Here is a 23,034-nt window from a genome sequence, read left to right on the forward strand (position 1 = left end):
ATTCAACACTTAGGGAAAGAGCAACAACTATGTACCCCTGCACTGTGCTAGGACGTCATAACCTAGAAAGGGGCGTAGGGAGGAAGACAACGATAACAAATTCACTCTAAGAGATACCTACATAAAGCAATCTGAAAAAAAAATACATAAATAAAGAGCAGAGAATGGAGTGAGGTAGAACTGGAGTCATCTCTGAAGGATCAAGGGGGGCAAAGACAGAGAATCCCCAGCACTTTCGACAGTATCAGGAGATCACCACAAGTTGCTCCTTTCAACTTTCAGCATTTACCACTCACAAGGGCATATTCTGGTCCTCAATATAATTTTAAGAGGCACACTAGGACCTTCATCACAGATCACAGTCAAAACTTTGGTGGGTATCCCTTTTAGGCTTTTGTTTCTCTCAGCCCCAAACCAAGGCAGTTCACGTATCATTGGTAACAGGCAGTAAATTAATTGTGACTAAGATAAGGGAAGATAATATTTTAAAGGTGTGATCGCAAAAAAAAAAAAAAAAAAAAAAAAAAAAGGCATGATCTCTTCTAGGTCAGGATTGGGACGAAGAGGGGTAGGAAGCAGCTGAAAAGCACTCCAGCGTAAGGTCAACTTTGTTATTTGGCTTAGGGCTGGGTGAGCAGACAGATGGAGGTCATCTTCCTCCACCTCTAGAATAGAAAATGAAAACTTGCCCATTTACCATCAAGTTGTTTTGCTATGAAAAAAATCTCACGAAGACAAAAACGGTTTCTAATTAGATTTGGTCTGTGCCCTCTGTTAGCTACATCAAGGTTTTCAACCTTCTGCAGGATGGACACTTGGGCCAGGTAATTTTTTTTTTTTTAATGTTTATTTATTTTTGAGAGAGTGAGAGAGAGCCAGAGCACGAGTGGGGGAGGGACTCAGAGAGAGGGAGACACAGGATCCGAAGCAGGCTCCAGGCTCTGAGCTGTCAGCGCAGAGCCCGACGCGGGGCTGGAACCCACCAGTCGCAAGATGACCTGAGCCGAAGTTGGATGCTTAACCGACTGAGCCACACAGGCGCCCCACCAGGTAATTCTTTGTTGTAAGGAGCTATCCTGTGTATAGCAAGATGTTTAGCAGCAAGCCTAGTCTCAACATAATAGATGTCAGCAGCACACCCTCAAGTCGCGGCCATCACAAAGGTCTCCAGACATTGCTAAATGTCCCTCTGAGGACAAAAATCACCTACCCACCCCCACCCCAGTTGTAAACAACTACACTAGATTCTGAGCCAAATCAGGCTATTTGTTAAATATACAATAAAGAAGAAAGTGATACTGACAAACAGGGCAAAATATTAGGAAAAAGGGTAGGTCTTAACCAGCTATTGTATCTCAATAAAAAGCTGCTAGTAGAGGGGGACCTGGGTGGCTCAGTCGGTTAATAATCCAACTTTTGATTTCGTCTCAGATCATGATCCCAGGGTCACAGGATTGAGTCCCATCTCGGCTCTGCACTTAAGATTCTCTTTTTCTCCTGCTGCTCCTCTCTCGCACTTGCTCTCTATCTCTAAAATAATTTTTAAGAAAATTAAAAACTAAATAGAAAAAAAAGTTAAAAGCTAATAGATATCCCCAACAGAAGAGAAAGATCAAAACTCAGGCCAAAAATGTTCCAAGTCTGAAACATTTAAGCAACAATTAGTACAGGTGTGATGGAAGCTGCGCTTGAAAAAAAGATAGTGAAAATATTAAAGCAAATCAAACAAGTCTATCTTCATTCCACATATCCAAGCCCACTCTATGGTGTGGGGGGCAGGGAGGGATTTTAACAGACTTTAATTCTACAAAATGAGTATCTCAAATAGTACCAATTTTGAAATAATTAGGAACACAGACCAGACTCCAGATCTGACAGGCTCCAACCACTTTCTAGCTTACAACACCCTAAGCTGTTTCTCTCATCCAGAGAGCTAAACGGCTTAACCAGTGTAAGGATATTAGCGTAGTGCCCGATAAGCTGTAAGTTCTACCAGTGTGGCAATTACAAGTAGTTTCATATACATATTTTATGAGCATATGTGTCACACTGCCCAAGTGAACTAAGAACACACACTTCTAAAAAAAAAAAAAAGCCAACTAAAGAAAACCCAAAAACAAAAACACATTCCTGTAAAACTACACACACTACATGCCAAGATTTACCAGCACTTTTTTAAGGCAGGAGCAAAATGGATTACCATTCTAGCCCACGGTTAACAAAAAATATGCAAAGGTTGCCCCCCTTTTTTTAAGTACCACATTATGCACCACTTGTGCTAACTCCGAGTATATTTCCCCAAGTTTTTATCCAAATTCACCAAAAAAGCAGCTTAAAGCACCCGAGTTTTGAGATTCACTATATAAATTTTCTACAAAGCCTAGCAATCAAGTAGGAAAGAAGAGCATTTTCTCACATGTACCCGGAGTCACTCTGAAGTTGCTGTTTTTGCCTCACAGAAGTTGTTTTCTAGCCACAAGCTACTACAAATTGTTCAGACCTTTTGGCAGCAGCACAGGAAACTGCCCTTTTCACCCGTTCTCCCACAAAAATGTAGTCAATTTCGAGGCAGGCCCATCTCTCAAGGCTACTTGCTTTATGGGGCCAAATGCACACCATTTCCCGTTTAGCAAAACCAAAGGGCCCCGAATAGTTTGCATTTTTGTGAAGAAAACTGAACGCGAGTCACCAAGGACCTGTAGGCAAAGCTCTTGATGAAATGAGCTCATAAACCGTGCTCCACCACACTTGACACCGGCATCTGAAATTGATAGGGCGTTTGGCATCTCAGCTGTTTCTGTTTCATCCAAATCGTCCAGGATGCAATAGGTAACACGTGAAGCCATTTCCTGCGCTTAATTGCCCTTGGCTTCCCACTATTCTCAACTTGCCATGTTTCGAAGAAGAAGCAGGCTAAAAAAGGTACATCTGCCTTTTGATTTAAAATAAAATAATAACCTCAAATCTTCCCTCTGAATCTGGGGTTTTTCCACCATCTTAAGGATCACATAAAGGTATGTAAGCAAGCCACACAGATGAAGTGGAAGCTCCTCTCAGCTTTTTATTAAGGCATACAAATCAATGTATAGTTTTCTCCTGCAAATATGGAAGCGGAGGTAAGGGCAGGAGGTGGGAAATGACTCAACAGCTGTCACATTTAGCTTGTAAAAGTAAAGCAGCAATTGTCTTCTGAATGCAAAATTAAAGAAGAATCTTTGAAAGCCAGGATTCCTTTTATCCCATTTGGCCTAAAATTTCACAGACAGGACATTTATTAAAACAACAACAACAACAACAAATAATGGCAAGAAGCATCTGTAGTTACTCACAAAATAAAGCTGGATACCACCCTGCTCTGGGAGAGTCAAATGCCAAAATTCCGTCTAATGAGCTAAGCTCATAATTCACAGAGTGAAAAAGAAAATCAGCCCAGGATTTTCCAGGGAACATTTACTGCCTCCAAAACTGACTGTAACCTCAAACAAGTTCCAATATGACACAAAGGCCACCTCTCCAAAAAGGTACAATATCAGAAACTATCCCAAAAGACCACAGAGACAAAAATGATAAGCAAAGGAAACTGGATTCAATTATACACACCCACTACTTTGATTTAATAAAAGATAATCAAAAGAATATCTTTCAGAGTCCAACATTAACATTAATTTAAAAAATGTTCAAGTTCAGGGGCGCCTGGGTGGCTCAGTTAAGGGTCCAACTTTGGCTCAGGTCATGATCTCACGGTTCATGAGTTCAAGCCCCGTGTCCAGTTCTGTGCTGACAGCTCAGAGCCTGGAGCCTGTTTCAGGTTCTGTGTCTCCCTCTCCCTCTGCCCCTCCCCTGCTCGCTCACGCTCTCACTCACACGCTCTCTCTCTCAAAAATAAACATTAAAAAAATTAAAAAAAATAAAATACGTTCAAATTCAGAACTGCTTTTCAAAGATACACTGATTCTTCTAGCAAAATAAATCCTATAGATTATACAGAGGAAAAAATCTGGAAGGCAAACCAAGGAATACAAATTAAAAATTCAAAGGAAATTTCTTACATGTCTAGTAGGTAAGAGACCTGGCTTGCCTGTATCTAAGTACAAAAAGGCACATCTTGTTATGTTAGGTAATCTTCCCAATTTAAATAGATTAACTGCACACGGAGCGAGTGCTAACTGCAAACATGCTTTCGTTCGCTCCTTGCTTGCATTAACTTATACCAAACCATCTTTCATCTCCATAAGCAAAACAGGATATCAAAGAGATTTCACATTATTGTTTATCAGCTTATCAGCATCTTCAAAGTACACATAATTGTTGGTATTTATGAGAAAGTATCTTTGGAAGGAGCAGGAAGAAACAGCCTCCTTGTATAAGATTTACCGTGTGGGTATGAGTAGTCTCGTGGGCTGCTTAACACCAGCATGAAACAGCCTGGAAGACAGGCACCAGAGGAACAAAAAAAAGCCTCTCCTGAGTTAACTGTCCACATCTTCACACGACTTACTTTCGAGTAAGTAAACAGCAACAAAAGAACAGCTGCCCCAAGGTTATCCAGAGGTCTGGCATGAGAAGTCAAAGCACTCAAGTTCAAACACATGAGTTTTCTGGCCCATGTTAGAAAGAAAAGAAAAAAAAAAAAAAAAAAATCAGCCTGGGAAAATTTCCTTCAGATTTGAGCTAAATAGGCAACTAAGAGATCTCTTTACTACTGTTACATTCTGAAATTTCTCAGACATTAGAAAACCCACCTTAAAATAGAATCGGACTTTTCCAAATGGCAAAAGAAATGGGAAATGTAGAATCAGGCACTGATTTCTGTCAGTTCTCATCTCACCCTCAGTCAAGCAGTATTTATTGTGCAGTTATTATATTAAAAAAAAAAAAGCACTCAGCTGACAGAGTTAGAAAGAGCACACAAGACACAGATGTATTTATTATCAAATAGGTTATGTTTGCATCTGTATTTACACACAATAAATGTGTTAAGAGTGTTTTGTTTGTCAGTTTTTGGTTTCGAAGCATCTCTGTGTGGTTTACTTTAAAGAGGGCCCTTCATGTGTCTAAACGAAAACCTTGACACATTTGGCTTCAATAAAGCCAGTAGTTTCTTGAAGATGGCTTCCAGCTATGAATCATCCATATCCATGCGCTGGAAAGGGTGAAAAGGACAGTTTTCTGAGTTGCTGCCAATGGGCTGAACAATTCGCAGTAGCTTGTGCTGGAGAACAACTTCTCTAAGAAGAAAACTGTTAACTTCCAAGCTGTCTTAGCATACTTATGTGAAATAATGTGATTCTTCTGTACTTTTATTTTCTGTTACATCTTTTCCAGTAAGATCCTTCTCCTTCCCTGGAATTTCAGAATCAGGCCTTTAAATAATCTTGCTAGTGAAAAGAATGTTTGAAAATAATGTTTATTAAGAGTTTAACAGAAAACCAATTTCAGCACACATCTAACTTTGGAGTATTAAAATCCTTCGTAGTCTTCTCTATCCACAATATGGTACTAGTTTTGTTCAGATAGTCACTTCTGGAAAAGTTCTTCATACACCCACACCCACACCCCAGCACCATCACCATCACCACCATCAGACTGCTTGTTCACTCTGGAGAATACCAAAATGAACAAGACAAGGTCACAGGCCTTAATAAACCAATCTAGTAATGGACAGAAAGAGGAAAGGCAGAATTATGAGGCAGAGGTGGGGTGGTGATCAGAAAATGTTTGTTGTAAATTCATTGGATGAATCTTGTGCATAATAAGGTTTAAGAACTGCATTCACTCCCCTCCACCTCCATCCCTGCAAATCAAAAAAGGCAAGAAATGACTAAGTCATTTACTCAATAAACAAACAAAAAAGACTCACCATTGGATCACTCACATTACCACTACAACTGTACTGTGTATCACTGTATAAATCAAATATACCTATACATTAAAATGTTGGGAAAAAACCATAAAACTACTATTAAAAGAACTAGAAATCAGAAAGTCCAATTACTGCCACTTAATTTAAATAAGAATAAAACTCCTGCATTCGATTACCTCAGAAAGTAATTAGAATAATTAAATGAAAATATACATGAGTAGGTGCTTTAAAAACTTAATATTATACCACTGCTCAAGGAACAGCTCTGGTTTTAACGTTTATTTATTTTTAAGAGACAGAGAGAGACAGAGCATGAGTTGGGGAGGAGCAGAGAGAGAGGGAGACACAGCATCTGAAGCAGGCTCCAGGCTCTGAGCTGTCAGCTCACGGCCCAATGCAGGGCTTGAACCCACAAATCATGAGATCATGACCTGAGCCGAAGCCAGATGCTTAATCAACTGAGCTACCCAGGCGCCCCTGGTTTTAATATCCCCAGTAAATAAGACTCTGTCAGGAATAAAACGGGCAATGAACTAACATTGGCTGGATTTTAAAAATCAATTTTTAGGCTCCTGGAAAACTCACTCATGAGTAGAAATATTTGCCAAGGTGCACACCTCTCTCAGTGGCTATAGGTGATGACATTGTTTTGCATAGCTACAATATTGCTTGCATATTTTATATAAATATTATCCCTACACTCATAGTCTTCTGCATTTTTAGTTCAAGATAAAGTTTTTTCACATTTATCTAGGCTCATATACATAGCTCTATATAGTTCATATATGTACGTTTTTAACTCCTATGCAGTACTCCATCATAAAATAAACTTTCTTTTTCCCAATTGAAGAATAGAGTGTTTCCACTATTTTGCTATTAAAATATCTCAACGACCACAGCTTCCACGTCTCCCTAGAAAGGTACAGGAGTCTCTAGAGTACACACATATCTAGTGGAATGCTGGCTAGTGAGGGATGGTCGATTTCACCTGATATTGCCAAAAGGTTCTCCAAGATAATTGCACCAATTTATATTCTCACCAAAAGTGAATAAAAACAACTTCTCTACATCTTCCTCAACACTTGATACTTTTAGATTCATATTCTGATGGTTATGGATCACATGTCCTAACTATGAGATTCATATGCTTAATGGCCATTTGGGTTTCTAGCTCTGTGAATTGCCTACAATTATCCTCAATTTTTCTATTAGGTTGTCTTTCTTATTGATTTATAGGAGTTGTTCATATAACCTAGATTTTAATTCTCGTAGGATACAGGCTATTGCCAGTAATCCTACCTGAAAACCCACCTACAATGGCTAGAATAGACCAAAGTAATTTTTCCCACGTAAGTATGGAAGTAGGTGATCTGTAACTGATGTAGCTAGTCAAGAATATCATGACGGAACTTCCTGCCCTGCCATCTTGAACATGTAGCTTCAACTTATTGGTTGCAACAAAGCTACTGCAGCTCTAAACATGATACCCACATCCAGGCAGGGGGCAAAACAGGAAAAATAAAGACCAGACCCCATATTCAGAGAGCAAAGCTCTTCCGGAAATTCTTAGCTTACCTCTCATTGCCCGCCACTGATGACCTCTGAAGGACATCAAAGGAGACAGCCATTTATTTAAATGGACACAAAATTAAGGTTGTGTTAGTAAAGAAAGGAAGGCAACTAACAATGTCTTACAAACATGTATTACGTATTCCACCAATCTGAGCCTTGTCTTTCCAAAGTAATATATTTTCTTGTATGGAAGTTTATTTTAATAGAGTCAAAATTTCTCAATCTTTTTCTTTATAATTTGCATTTTCTGTGTTCCCTATTCCCCAACAATGCTCATATTTTCACCCCGCCCCATATGGACAATCAATAGATGTACAGACCTTGCTTCTTTAATATAGTTCACCTTTCCCTATTGATTTAGACCACCACTTCTATAATCTAACAAGTTTTCCTATTTTGGTTTATATCAAGTTTCTGTGCTTATATTGGTTTATATCAGGATCACTGGCTTAATTATCCTTGCCACAGCAGGTTTAATAACTTTGATATGTGTGGTAGGGCAAGTCTTCCCAACTTGTTCTTCTTCAAAATTATTTTTGCTATTCTTGAACACATGTTCATTTGCATATGAATTTTAGATAAAATCCATTAAAGGAATCTGAAATGGTGTATGATTCCGGCATTCATTTTTTTTTTAAGTTTATTTATTTATGTTGAGAGAGAGTGAGCACGTGCAAGCAGGGGAGGGGCAGAGAGAGAGAGACAGAGAGAGAGAGAGAGAGAGAGAGACAGAATACCAAGCAAGCCCCGCACTGTCAGTATGTTGCTGGATGCAGCTCAAACTCACTAACTGTGAGATCATGACCTAAGCTGAAATCAAGAGCCAGATACCCAACTGACTGAGCCACCCAGGAGCCCCTATTTCAGCATTCTCGAAATGCTACTGGGTCCTACTATATATTTATGAGCAACATTAGCCTGTAACTTTCTTTTCTTTTTTTCCCCACTATTCTGATCAGTATTTATTATCATGGTTATGTGGGCCTTCAACTTTTTTTTTTTAAATGTTCACTTATTTTTGAGGACAGGGGAGGGAAGACAGAGAGGGAGAGAGAGAATCTGAAGCAGCCTCCGCACAGTCAAAACAGATCCCAATGTGGGGTTCAAACCCACGAACCATGAGATCATGACCAGAGCTGAAGTCGGACGCTCAACCAATTGAGCCACCCAGGCACCCGGCCTTCAACTTTTAAAAAGAATGCTTTAATACTACATTCTGGAAAAGTAAGAAAATTTTTGTTACGTGGTGGTATGAAAATACTTTCCTATAGTTGAGGCCCAGTAACTCATATTTTAAAATCTTTTTTATGATTATTAACTTCAGAAGATTTTGTATGTCTTCTGGAGGAAAACATTTATATTTTCCTGGGAATGTTTCTATTTTATTGGTTAATTTCTAAATTATTACAGAGGTATATCTTTACAATGTCTTCTAGTCTAAGAGTATAAAAGTTTTCTCTCATTCTTTTTTCAGTAGCTAAAATAGCTAAAGGTTTTCCTGTACTGAGTGACTTCCCTATCCTTCCTCCCCACAACACACCATTAGCTCTTAGATTTCATTTATATTTTTTTCTCTTCCAATTTTTGTTCACATCATTGACTCTCTCTTCCTTATTTACTGGGGCTTATTCTTGGTTCTCTTTCTATTGTCTTAAATATAATGTTCATTTCCATTTTTTTTTTATTGAATATGACAGTAATTTAAAACTATGAATGTCAGGTATGAATGTCAGCCAGCACCTGGCTGGCTCAGTCGGTACAGCATGATCTTGAGTCGTGAGCTTGAGCCCCACACGTTGAGGGTAGAGTTCACTTTTAAAAAATAAACAAATAAAATAAAGTTATGAATGTCTGATTACAGCTCCTGCAGCCTCTCTCAGGTTTTGCTATGTAGTGTTCTCCTTGCTACTATGTTCTAAAATAATCTGTAATTCCAGCTTCTATATTCTCCTTGACCCAAAGTGGTTTCCTCTCCCTTTCTATTACTTACCCACATTCCAAGATGCTACCAACACTGGAGTTAACCATAATTGAATGAAATGACAGTAAAAAGACCAATGAATTGGTTTTCTATGCTAAATATCTACAGTATGTTTGGTGAGAGATGCCAATCAGCAATTCAGGCTCTAAGTCAGCCCATCACTGATGTTTACAGTCGAAGTTCCTCAGTTTACTGATGGGATTTCCCACAACCCTCAGCTCTTCACTCACTGTGCTGCTCATGCTCTGGGAACCGTTCTGAATCTCACTCTTGTTTCCTTTCTCATCACTTCACGTGGTTTATATAGTGAGTGTTGGAATCCTGCCACAGCAACTCACCCAGAAGAGTACCATTTCAGCAAGGATCATCTCAAGATTAGAGGACTTCTATGTAATATGCTGGTGGTTCTATCTGTTAGAAACTATGGCAAACAGGGCGCCTGGGTGGCTCAGTCGGTTAAACATCCAACTTCGGCTCGGGACATGATCTCACAGTCCATGAGTTCGCGCCCCACATCAGGCTCTGTGCTGACAGCTCGGAGCCTGGAGCCTGCTTCAAATTCTGTGTCTCCCTCTCTCTCTGCCGCTCCCCTGCTCACGCTCTCACTCTCTCAAAAATATACAAACATTAAAAAAAAAAAAAAGAAAGAAAGAAAGAAAGAAAGAAAGAAACTATAGCAAACAAGAATTACTGAAAAATATTTTAAAACCCTACATAGACTCGAAGAACTGCATTCCGATGCCCTCTTGAGCAAAACCCTGACCAAAAACACCAAATTTTTCTGATACAAAACGGAAAAATTAATTAGAAAAGTAAGGAAGGTATACACCCAACCACATGGCAACATTGTTTTCTAAAAAAGAAAAAACAAGCCAAACCTCAGGAAACAGGGAATCCTCTCTAAAAAGAAAAAGGAAAAGTAATGGTAACAAAAATAGTAAGATCATCAGCTAATACTTCCTAAACACTTCCCATGCACGAGGCATTCTTCTAACAGTTCTTGCTGATACTAATTTAATCCTTACAAAAACACTATTAAATAGGCATTATTCTTGTTCTCATTTCATGGATGATGAAAGTAAGGCACACAACTGCTAAGTGACAAATCCCGGCATTGTGGCTCCAGGAGTGATCCTCATCACTACACGATGCACCACCTAAATGCTCCATGCTTTTTACTGTCTCCTATAGATAATTCTCCATCTGCTTTATATTCAAATCTCCATGGTCTCTCATCAAAGGGAACAATCTCTTAATTGCTTTATTTATCTTCATAAATTGCTAACATGCTTGCGTTCAAAGCCTGGCTCAACCAGTTAGCTGCCACGCAAGTGATTGAATCTCCTTTCCTCAGTTTCCTCATCTTCAAAATAAAAATCACTGATAGCACCAATCTTGTAGACTGAGTGTGTGCTTTAAATAAATTGAAACGTTCTAGTTATATTACAGTACCTGTACAGGTGAGCAATCTGTGTTAGCTGCCATTATAAGAACAGTGTAATCACTGCTATCAGCTATTGTTCCTAGGGGGTATTTTCTTCCAGTTATAAATAATATAATATAGAAGCCTTTTAAAAATCTGTTAAAAATTGGATCTTGTAAAACCAACCTCTTGTGGATATCACAGATATTAAGTAATCAAATATGGCTATGGATAAAATTCTTGTGACATCATATCAGATTTGATTCTAGAACATGATTCCCATGAAAACAGGAATTACTGTCTGTTTTGTAAGTCATTCTATTCCCATTACCTACAAACGTTTGGCAAGGACACATATTTGCTGAAATTTATAAATGAGTTGAAAAGGGCTTAATCTCAAACAAGTTAGAAGGAAATGAAAATGTTACATCCTAGAAAACTATGCTATAGATAAAAATTTTTATACAAAAAGTTTCCTAAAATGAAAGAATGACAAAAGCAATCCTTCCACATTAATAAATGATATACTGCTATTTTAATGCCTATATGTAATTACCTGAAAGATTTTATAATTTTACCTACTACTGCCCTAAATGTTTACACAATCACAATGACCCAAAAATCATTTGAAGGATGTAAACAACTTTACTATGTATTTCTTTTCCTGTTGTCTTTCATTTTCCCTCTAAAATTAGTTCCACCTAATCTCTAGTGAGCCCAAGTTTTCAGTGGTTACAAATACAAACTTCCCTTTCCTGAAAAGAACTCTATGTCTACAGGAGTATTTAACTTCCTTTTCATATCAAATAAATAAACGTTTATAAAAACAAATATTGGAGAAAGCTGCCAGTTTACAAGTGGCAGTCAGCCATTATTATTTAACTCATTCAGGATCTATTTATTGAACCCTCCCTATGACTCAGGCATTGGGCTAAACTGAGGAAAAAGGAGGAAGGTAGGACGTGGCCCTCATTCTCAAAGCACTCCCAGTCACCGTTAGAGATGCAAACACATAATTACAAAGCAATCCGAGAGGTCTACAACATAGGCAGAATCACTGAGGAAGGGGAGACACCCTGAGGAAGCGGGGAGAGCAGTGCCAGGAAACTTCACTAGGATGCCCACTTTTCCAATGCAGTTTGGAAGGTCGGTAGAAGTTTGACAGGTGAGGACAAGGAAAAACAGGCACAGGGAATAACAGATACAGGAGCCCAAGCCACAGAACAATATGGTGTCATGAGGAAAATGAGTAATCTGTAATTTGGTATCATTGGAGTGTAGGGTTTATGGTTGAGATTACTGGGAAATGAGAAAGCAGAGCAGCACAAAGGAGGGGTGTGCATTAATTAACAAAGGTCTCACATCCAGGCCAAGGAAGAGGCTAAGGCACTACTAAACATCCCCTGCTCACGAGGTTCCCATTTCTGTCATAGAATGACATGTGACAGATGGTGAATAAGTAGCACCCCGAGTCAAAGCACTCATGGCAACTATGAGAGCTACTCACTAGCACAGGACGATTTCTCTCTGAACAATCAAGATCCCCAATGAGAATGAGCAGTCTCTGAGGGCAGGGACCACCGTGTCTTATTTATACCCCGAAAGGCTCCAGCTACCATTCTTTTATTAGCAGATGTCAAGTGCCTAGTAAGCACTAGAAATTACACTAAGCACTGGATACTCACGGCTCTATATACTGTCTCATCCCAACCAATCTCAGGGCCTCTCTGAGGAAGTGGTATACCTGAGGAAAAGCGAAGAGCCAGTCTGTAGGATTATCAGTTCCCATCCTCTACTTATATTCTCAGCTGATGTTTTAGCAATAACAAACCTCTTCCTTAACACACCTCTATTTGGATTCAAAGCCATCCTTCTTCTGATCCCTAGTCCACTTCCCCTCTACTCCTCCTTCTCTCTGGGTATCATTCCAAAACAGTCCAGCCCATTTCCATTCCCACTGGAGGCCTCATTCTATCTACTCTGCTTACTTCAAATTTTTGTTTTTGTTTTTTAAGCCATATGCTTTTTTTTTTTAAGTTTATTTTATTTTGAGAGAGACAGAGAGAATGTGAGTGGGGAGGGAGGGAGCAGACAGGGAGAGGGAGAGAAAAAATCCCAAGCAGGCTCTGTGCTGTCAGGGCAGAGCCCAAAGTGGGGCTCAATTTCTCTCAAAATCAAGAGTCAATGCTTAACCAACTGAGCCACCCAGGCACCGCAAGCCATATGCTTTTTTATTGCTTTTCTATAAATTATCTAATTGAGAGGCAATGCCACCGTAGTAGTTAGGAGTGTAAGCTCAGTCCTAACTCCGCCTTTGGTAAGTATGCTATCTTGGGTGCCACTCTCAGCCTACTTCCTCTCCTATATGCTAGGGATAGGGGTATCTAATTCCTAATTTGTTTTGAAGATTAAATGAGATCGTGCATACAAAAGTATTTAGGGTAATACCACAATGTTAGCTATTCTATTATTAATCATTAAACCAACATCCTAAGTAACTTAAAGCATGAATTATTTCACCTTTTTAAACAGACTTGTTCAAGACCAGCCAGCCATTAATCTTAATATAGACTGTCCAAATGTACATTTCTGCCCTTAATCAATCACCAAAGTCACAGTATCAAATCCCTGGCCTGTATTTATCTCCACTTGGATCAATCATCTACCCACAACACCAACTTTCCCTTGGGCTTTTGCTTCCAAGTTGCCTCTAACTCCTTCTTATCCTTCTCCCCATTTGTCCTAACTAGAATCTATCACCTGTTCTTTGCAAAGGTTGGTAGATTCATTCCTTTGTCTTTATTCCCACAGTAGTCCCTTAAGGTATAGAAATACTATACAAGCAGGGCGCCTGGGTGGCTCCGTCAGTTAAGCATCCGACTCTTGATTTCGGCTCAGGTCATGATCTCATGGTTTGTGAGTTCAAGCCCCACATCAGGCTCCACACTGACAGTGGGATTCTCTCTGTCTCTCTGCCCCTCCCTTGCTCATTCTCTCTCTCTCTCTCTCTCTCTCTCTCTCTCTCTCTCTCTCTCAAAATAAATAAATAAAATGTAAAAAAAGAAAGAAAGAAAGAAATACTGTACAAGCAGCAAAGCAAGCTGAAAACCAGAAAGTCACTGTGAGTAGAAGCCAAACCCCTGAGCTGCCCTCCTGGTTTTCCTCCCTTCTAGCAATCTTGGTCTATTTCAAACTCTATGCCATTCATAAGGGTAAAAGGAAACCTAAATATAAGATTATCCTCTAATAACATCAAAAAATCATTACAAAGTGCATCAAAGCAATGCTGTGCAAAATCACCTAAAAGATACCAAATGGCCCCTGGGTCACTAAGACTTGAGGCATGAGATCTGAAATTAGTAAAATGACTTAAGAAAAGTTTGTCAATTTTGAGAGTGGCCAGCAATGAGGAGACATTCAGAGGGAGAGAGTATGTGGTCAGGCTGACCCACATACTAGTCCCTTCAAGAAGAGCCTTGTTGTGAAGACGCATGAGGGCGGGGACTGGGTCCATTTTGTCGATGCTGTATGAACACACAAAGCACCAAGCCCAGCTACAGGCAGATAACCGATTCATAACATAGCAGAGAGTTACCCACAAACCTTCTCTGAAGCATTATAACCAACCTTTGAGTTCTGAACCCACCCTCACAACTCACTTCCTGACAGTGAGCCAGGTGGCCAACAAGCAAGATGAGACAGGATGATGTGAATATTCCTCTTGCCCACTATATTTCCCACTGTAGGTTAATAAATTGCACTCTACCCATTTGGACTCGCCCATGTCTTTTAAAGGTTCGTTACTCATTTGTCTATGAGAGTTGGGTTTGATTTTTGGTTTTCTTGCTTGGTGGGGGAGAAGGAAGGGCAATATTTGGCTCCCCCAAGCCCCATTAGTCGCAGGATACTGACGTGACAAATCGAATCTGTGTCTGTAAGGCAGACAGGTTCAAACTCTGGGCTCAAGTGAATCAAACAACATAAATGTCATACTGTGAGGAAGCCAAAGTGTGTCACTAACTTGTCTCTCCTGGGGTACAATGCCAATTGAGGCCTCTCTCCCACACCATCCTGCACATCTCTGCCAAATCCTATCCACCTTTTAAAATGTTATTTTCGGGGCGCCTGGGTGGCGCATTCGGTTAAGCGTCCGACTTCAGCCAGGTCACGATCTCGCGGTCCGTGAGTTCGAGCCCCGCGTCGGGCTCTGGGCTGATGGCTCAGAGCCTGGAGCCTGTTTCCGATTCTGTGTCTCCCTCTCTCTCTGACCCTCCCCCGTTCATGCTCTGTCTCTCTCTGTCCCAAAAATAAATAAAAACGTTGAAAAAAAATTTTTTAAAAAAAATAAAATGTTATTTTCATTTTGCCATCACTTACCAGCTACAATGGCTCCCTTGTCGTCTCTTTCAAGTCGGATTTCAACTCCTCCAGTTTGTCGGGAAGGCCCTCTGCCTGGTCCTCTAGCCAGTCTGCAGTCAAGTCTTGGCACTGATGGCCGTATGCCCTCCATTTAGCTGTCCCCACCCCCTTTTCCAATCTAATTTATCAATTCTTCCAAACTTCATCCCTTACTATAAACTCTTCCAGGTACCTCAATAATACACATCACTGGTCTTAAAATTACTCTGTCATTGTTTTACCTACTTAGCTCATTGTCTAACATTATAAAAGCTCAAATACAAGAATTCTTACCACTTTTCTATCCCTCATTCCAAGTACATACTGGGTATGGGGCTAGACAAAGTACAGGAAAAATACATGTTTTCCCAATAAATGGAAAGCACCCGATGAGAACCAAATAGTAAAAAGTTCAACTTCTTGTCTGTAAACAGCGTTGGGTTTGAAATTCTCTTCTTTCTGCAAGGCAGCACCATTAGATGTAACTGATTCCTTTAATCTGAAGTGTACTTAATCAAAACAGCAAGGCCTATAATCTAGATTCCCATCCAAGCAGGTATTTTAATACAGCAAAAGTTGACAATAAAGCAAATATGCTTCCTTTCCACAGGGAAGAGTGTTTCCAGGCCCCAACATAACTGCTACAACTCCCCCTGGGACATAGCAGATTGAGTCACGGCAGGCTGTAGCCTAGCAAGTCAAACAATTATTACCCATTACCTCACAAACCTGCAGAGACGCAAGTGTTTGCCAAAAAGATACAGGGCCAGTGGTGAACACAGCCAATGATTAATAGTGGCTCCACGAGCCAAACGTCACAGCAACGGGACTGGCATTGCTCCGAAGAGTTCATAATGACATTACGTCAGCAAAAATGAAATGCTTATGTGATTTAAGTTCTCGTCCCAATGTTTATCGCAAGATAACACTTCACTAAAGGAGAGCAGCTTGTTCATCTTTTTTAAATAAATGGATAAGCTCTGGAGACCTTTCATCCTTATTCAATTTTCATACCATATAGTGATCAACCCTTTCTGCATTGCACCAGGAAAACATGTAAAAGAAAAAAAACAAACTGTGATGACTTTTCATAACAATAGTTTACAAAGCTGTGTGCATGTAATTTCCTGGGTAAATATGTGTTTAAAGCCAGCATTGCCTTAAGATGGTTCCCCAACTGGGATACCTTCAGTTTATTAAGCCCCTGCCCCGCCTTTGACAAAAATGTACTGAGTTCCTATGCTAGGAATTAGAGATTTAATGATGAACATGAGTTTCATTTCCCCCACAAAATTAAAAAAGAATTCTTGGGGTGCCTGGGTGGCTCAGTTGGTTAAGCAACTGTTAATTTCGGTTCAGGTCATGATCTCACAGTTTGTGGGACTGAGGCCCATGTCAGGGTCTGTGCTGACAGCATGCAGCCTGCTTGGGATTCTCTCTCTCTCTCTCTCTCTCTCTCTCACTCACCCCCCTTTCTGCCCCTCCCCTGCTCACATGCACACGTATTCTCTCTCTCTCTCAAAAATAAATAAATAAGCTTTAAAAAATTCTCTAGAAAGTATCTATTCATGTTTCCAAGAGTCTTACAATATTCAAAGGTCAATTCAAATTTCTGCTGATACCCAGTTTTAAATAGTTCATCCCAAACTGCCAGGACTTGAAATATTTCCAAGGAAAGCAAAGTGAAAATTCTGTACCAGAACTTCTATCATAAGTGCCTAAGCAAAATTCAAACATCAACCATGTAGTATGTTTATTTGCTTACTGCAAAAATAATTTCAAAAGATCTGACCAAAAAATGGTAACAGATAACAGAAAACCAGTTTGCCAATATGTTTTTATAAATTAGATATTGGAGTTTAACAGTTAACATAATTCACGAAGATTTGTCCTTCATTACTGCTTTGAACAAAGAGATGATAGCAAATCACAACTACTAATTACCAACTACTCTAGAACATTGGAATTACCGACACCTTCAAAGAATTAATATCTGTTTTACTATTTCCACAGAGGGGAAAAATAATTTTTAGGCCCCTTGGAAAAGTATAAGCTAAAGGAGTCCTCTGCCACATGGCCAAAGTGGTTTTCTGCTCTGTGTACAAAACTCATTTCCCCTTCGGAGACCACCTAGTCTTGTGCTACTTGTCAATAACGGACTGGGTCATCCCTCAGTGTGACGATTTTGCTCTCCGGAAAACACAGCAATGAAATAAAAATATCCCATTATCTGATGGTCAGTACATACTAGCCTATACAAAAAGTTGACTCTAACGGATTTATTATTTTAAAAGGGAAGACGTTAACTATAAACATATGATGAAACTGTTAAATTTGATACGGTACTTTGAACACTAAGACACTACACTAAAGTACATGTCTCTCACTGATATAGCCCTCAGACAACAGTTTTTATGTCTCCATAATCAGAAGAAAAGGTTATGTAGTATCTAAATCATACACTAGATAATCTAAATCATGCACCAAATTATACCCGTTTCGTGGAACATTATCCAGAGTACATTACCTACTACAGGTATACAAAAAATTACACATATTTTTCTCTTCATTATTACTCCCCAAACATACTTAATCAAGTGACTGAAATTTTATAAATAATAATTATTTGAAGCAACGTTTCTCACCCCCAAATAATCTGAATTTGTCATATCTTTATTCCCTGTGTTCCCAATTCTCCACATGTCCTATGAAAGTCTTGCTGCATTTGTGAGTGGCCAAATTACTCTGGGTGCCCCCATAAAGAATGCTCAACTCAGCTGGAGCGCTACAAAGTGAAAAAGGAGCTACTCTTCAGGTAGCATGATTCTCTCTCATGTTTTGATCAGTTGTTTTTATCTAAGAACAAACATTTCATCCTTTCCTTCCCATCAGTATAACTCATTAGTGATAACACTGGAGAAAGAATACCAAAGGGAAAAAGAAAATCTTCAACCTTCCATATTTACACACATATCCTCCTCCCTAATATCTCTCTCTCCTTTCCAAAATTCTGGTACGGAAATACAAGACTATCTCCTTATGACTCATTTTCCCCTTTGGGGGGCTATACTTGGGAAAAGCATCAAGTGAATGTAAGGGCTTCTCTATTTGCTTAGGACTGAAAAGCTTAACAGTTGAGTGTTACGGTACAAAACTCTGAATGTATCACCCCACCCCTCTCCCCTCTTGAGCAGTTATGAAAAGCATTGTTAGTCAATTCCACTAGTCAAATTCTGAAGAATGATCTGGGCAAATAGCACATTAATCATTGTTCTTTAAAAAGCTAAATCCACATTCTACAGTTTTATCCTATGGAAATAAATGTTTAAGAACATGCAGAAAGGATGAGAGCTATCACAGCTCTATTTTTAAATTGCCAAGTTGATTCCAGAAATTAACAGTGTATTTCCCTCCATGGAATCCTGATTCACATGTCAAAGAATGACTTAGATTTTACACATTTACTTTGGAAACTCTGAGATGCCTGTCAAATTACAAAGCAACTGCATAAACATTCCAGGGACATTTAACTGCTACCAAACTGCTAGAAGTTGATCTTTACTAGGCCCACAGCTGTTGGTGTCATACTCACTACCTAACTTCTGACCCAAGATTTGATTGTTCTGAGCCCTTCATCCAACAAGGAAATCCTCAGGGGAGGATTTGTTTTGTTTTGTTTTTTCCATGCAGCACCCCCAACCCGATGAGGATAACAGGTGGACTGTGGCCATACACAAACATGTGTATGCGCTCTCTCTCTCTCTCTCCCTCTCTCTCTCTCTCTCTCTCTCTCTCTCTCACACACACACACACACACACACACACACACACACACACACACACCCCTATTCAAAGCCACTGTTTGAAGTTCTTCAACTACTTAACAAAAGGCTCAGGGGCCTACTATGGAGAGTAAGGATTCCACTATCAGGGGCTCCAGACCAGAGGCTGAGAGAAGGGATGTCCTGAAGGGCAAAGTCAACAAGAGGCAAAGATGGACTGCAAGCGCTGAGCGACTACAGAGCCTGATCCCTTCCGCTGGGCAGGGCTCAACTGACCCTCCCTGTGGTGTGAACCTCCTGTTCTCACCATCGCCTTTCCAAGTCTTGGCTTTAAAGCATTTATAAGCAACTATTATAGCAGGTGCTCCATAAATTGCCAAAACTACATCAACAGACTTCTTTTTTTTTAAGTTTATTTATTTATTTTGAGAGAAAGAGAGAGAGCTAGAGCATGAGCTGGGGAGGGGCAGAGAGAGGGAGAGAGAATCCCAAGCAGGCTCTGCACTGTCAGCACGGAGCCTGACATGGGACTTGAATTTCCAAATCATGAGATCATGACCTGAGTTGAAATCAAGTCAGACACTTAACCGACTGAGCCACCCAGGCACCCAGCATCAAAAGATTTCTACTAAAAGTATGTCTCCATTGCCTAATAGCAAGAACTTACTTGTACTATATCTGTTGTATCTTCTAAAGGCAGAAAGTTACTGACAAGTCATTTTTATGTAAGCTTTCCTTTGTATGGTAGTAAGATCAAAGTAAAATATGCCATCTCCCTTGTATATTTTAGATCCTCAGATAGCCCCTCTTTAAAATGCACTGCATTTAAATAATTTCTCAACCACTTATCTCAGCATTAAATAATTTCCTTAATCTGAGTCATTTATATAATGCCTCCACCAGATTCATCCTTTAAAAATGTACATGTAGTCAAATATAATTACATGTATATGGCAACAGCTGCTAAGAAATTAAATGACACCCTTCACCTGGAGATGCCAAAGGCTCTAACTAATTCAAAAGTTTACAAAGAATGGTAGAGAATATTATAATGTAGTACAATGCTAAATACCTAGTAGGCACCTCCAAAAAAAAGGCAAAACGATTGGATTGTTGGTTTAAATTTTAACTTAAAGAGATTTACCCAGGGGTGCCTGATTGGCTCAGTCGGTGGAGAGTGCAGCTCTTGGTCTCAGGTTTGTGAGTTCAAGCCCCACATTAGGTGTAGAGATTAAAAATAAAGTATTAAAAAGAGAGAGAGAGAGAGAGAGAGATTTACCAAAATGTGCATTTAGACTAATGGGTAGAAAAGTAAGCAAACAGGTAAGAAAGAGAAAACATACCATGATTAAACAAACAGGCATGAGAAAGTAAGCTACCTAAGTAACAGCAATGGACAAAAACAAAAAATACCATAGAAAAGACTGACTAGGGAACCAAACTTGCTCTGAAATAGTCAAACATGCATGTAGTAAATTCAACAGGTTTGTGCCAATAAGCAGGTTGAGAGAATAGAAGCTAATTTCTAAGCATTAGAATCATCTGACTTTATTAACTGCAAATTTTACTAACAACAAATTAAATCCAATTCTTGGCCAATGTTACACTTCAAAACTTCCTGATTTCCTCATCCAATTCTTCCATTATATTAATTGACCCCAAAAAAAGAAAATAATTTATAAACATATTCACTGAAAATTCAGTACAACTATAAACATTTATAACCAAAACAATAAATAAAGAATTCAATCCATGAGTGACTAATTACATTCTCTAAAATGAACCACGGAAATGATGCATGTCTTCTCCAAGATTCTGACTATGATGCTCTACTATGTTTCCTCAGTGTCTCTCCAGTTGAAGGCAGCATTTAATGAAGTATACAAGTGAATTTCAGAATAAAATTTCTATTTAAATATTCACATTGGCAGAAGATACATTTCCCTCTTTAAATGCCGTGAAATGATTTCATGAGGAAGAAAAAGGCATCACCACACACGACAAAGAACACTTACTTACTTCAAAGGGATGTGTAAGGGAAAGAGGAAACAGGCCTGTTTCGACAATACAGCAAATCTCGAAATGGCTGCAACTCTGAGAAAAATGTCCCTAAAACCACATTTGCAGAGAAAACCACTCAAAGAAATGCTTACCAGATAAACCCTTGACCAAGTACATGTATTAAATAGTTTTCTGTGCATTATCATATTAAAAATGACAGAAAAGGTAACAGCCTTAGGACAGCACAACGATGCTGGTTTAAAAGGGTTTAGCAGAGCCCTTTAAAAAGCTGTGGAACAGTACAAGGGACTCAGCCTTCCTTCATTTACTTTCATCCATAAAATACAGTGTCATGTATCTCCTACCTCCTTTCGGCTCCTGAGAAAGTGAGGGGAATAAAAGAAAGAACAATTTTGGTCCCTCTGAAGGAAGTTTTTTATAGAAACCTTTTATTTTTCTCACGATTCAAAAACTGGCTTGCACAGGTCACAGTATCTCAGTGGGCCAAAGTAAAAAAATAAATGGCACTATCCACTCTACAGGGTGTTTTCAGCTTCATACTTTAATCTCAAGAACCAATGGAGCAGGACAACCTCACCTCAGAATATTACAGGCTGGGCCAATTTGCCAGATTAGAACTTTAAAATCTAAATTGTATTTACTACACCACTTACTGTCCCAAATCACAGAGAACTTATATTTGGAAGAACTATATGAAAGATGTTTTCTTAGCCACCAGCCCTGCCAAAATAATATATGTGTGTGTGTGTGTGTGTGTGTATATATATACACACATATATATACATACATATATATACATACATATATATGTATGTGTGTGTGTGTGTGTGTGTGTGTGTGTGTGTGTGTATATATATATATATATATATATATATATATATATATATATATGCCAATGTTGAGGTAAGGATACTTACCTCATAATGGTACCTTCTCATTCACACTACCTTTAAAACTCAAGGACCAGGGGCGCCTGGGTGGCTCAGTCGGCTAAGCATCTGACTTCAGCTCAGGTCACGATCTTGCAGTTCATGGGTTCGAGCCCCGCGTTGGACTCTGTGCTGACAGCTCAGAGCCTGGAGCCTGTTTCAGATTCTGTGTCTCCCTCTCTTTCTGACCCTCCCCCGTTCATTCTCTATCTCTTTCTGTCTCAAAAATAAATAAACGTTAGAAGTAAGTAAATAAATAAATAAAAATAAAAATCAAGGACTAACAACAACAAAAAAACAAACAACCTAAATAAAAAAAAAAAAAAGAAAAAGAAAAGAAAAAAGCAGGGGGTTGGGGGGAAGGCCTTGAATAGACATTTCTCCAAAGAAGATATACAAATAGCCAATCAGTACATGAAAAGATACTCAAATCAAAACCATCTTCATACCCTTTAGGATGGCTATTATAATTTTTGAAGGGAAAATAAGTGTAGACAAAGATTTGGTGCAATTAGAACCCTCTGAATTGCTTGTGGGAATGTAAAATGGTATAGCCACTTTAGAAGACAGTTTGATGGATCCTCAAAAATTTAAGAATCACCATATGACCCTGAAATTCCTCTCCTAGGTATATACCCAAAAGAACTCAAAGGAGGAACCAAATACTCACTCATACACCAATATTCATAGGAGTATTACTCTCAATAGCCAAGAGGAAGAAACATAAGTGTCCATCAATAGATGAGTGGATAAACAAAATGTGGTATAACATACAATGGAATATTATTCAGTCTTAAAAAGGAATGAAACTGTCACATTATAACATAGAGGAACCTTGAAAACATGACGCTTAATGAAATGAGCCAGACACAAAAGGACAAATAGTATATGATTCTCCTTACATGAAATTCCTAGAATAGGCAAATTCAGAGACAAAGTAAAAAAAAATAAAGGTTTCATCGGGTTGGAGAAAAGGACAAAGGAGGAATTACTGTTTTGTGAGTATGGAGGCTATGTCTGGAATGATGAAAAAGATCTGGAAATATGTAGTAGTGTTAGCTGTA

General features: G+C 39.1%; 1 protein-coding gene across 30 annotated transcripts in view; it reads right to left on the reverse strand.

The window, feature by feature from the left end:
• EPB41L2 (erythrocyte membrane protein band 4.1 like 2) overlaps nt 1-23,034 on the reverse strand; it is a 220,415-nt gene that overhangs the window by 170,920 nt on the left and 26,461 nt on the right. Inside the window, exon 1 of one of the 30 annotated variants that reach the window (XM_043592340.1) lies at nt 12,525-12,584. The exons of the other annotated variants lie outside the window; for them this stretch is intronic. The gene's annotated coding sequence lies outside the window, so the exon portion shown is untranslated. Of the gene's footprint in view, nt 1-12,524; nt 12,585-23,034 lie in introns of those variants that run through there. 30 annotated transcript variants of the gene reach the window in all.

This window comes from Prionailurus bengalensis, chromosome B2 (assembly GCF_016509475.1).
Source record: "Prionailurus bengalensis isolate Pbe53 chromosome B2, Fcat_Pben_1.1_paternal_pri, whole genome shotgun sequence".
Classification (NCBI taxonomy): Eukaryota; Metazoa; Chordata; class Mammalia; order Carnivora; family Felidae; genus Prionailurus; species Prionailurus bengalensis.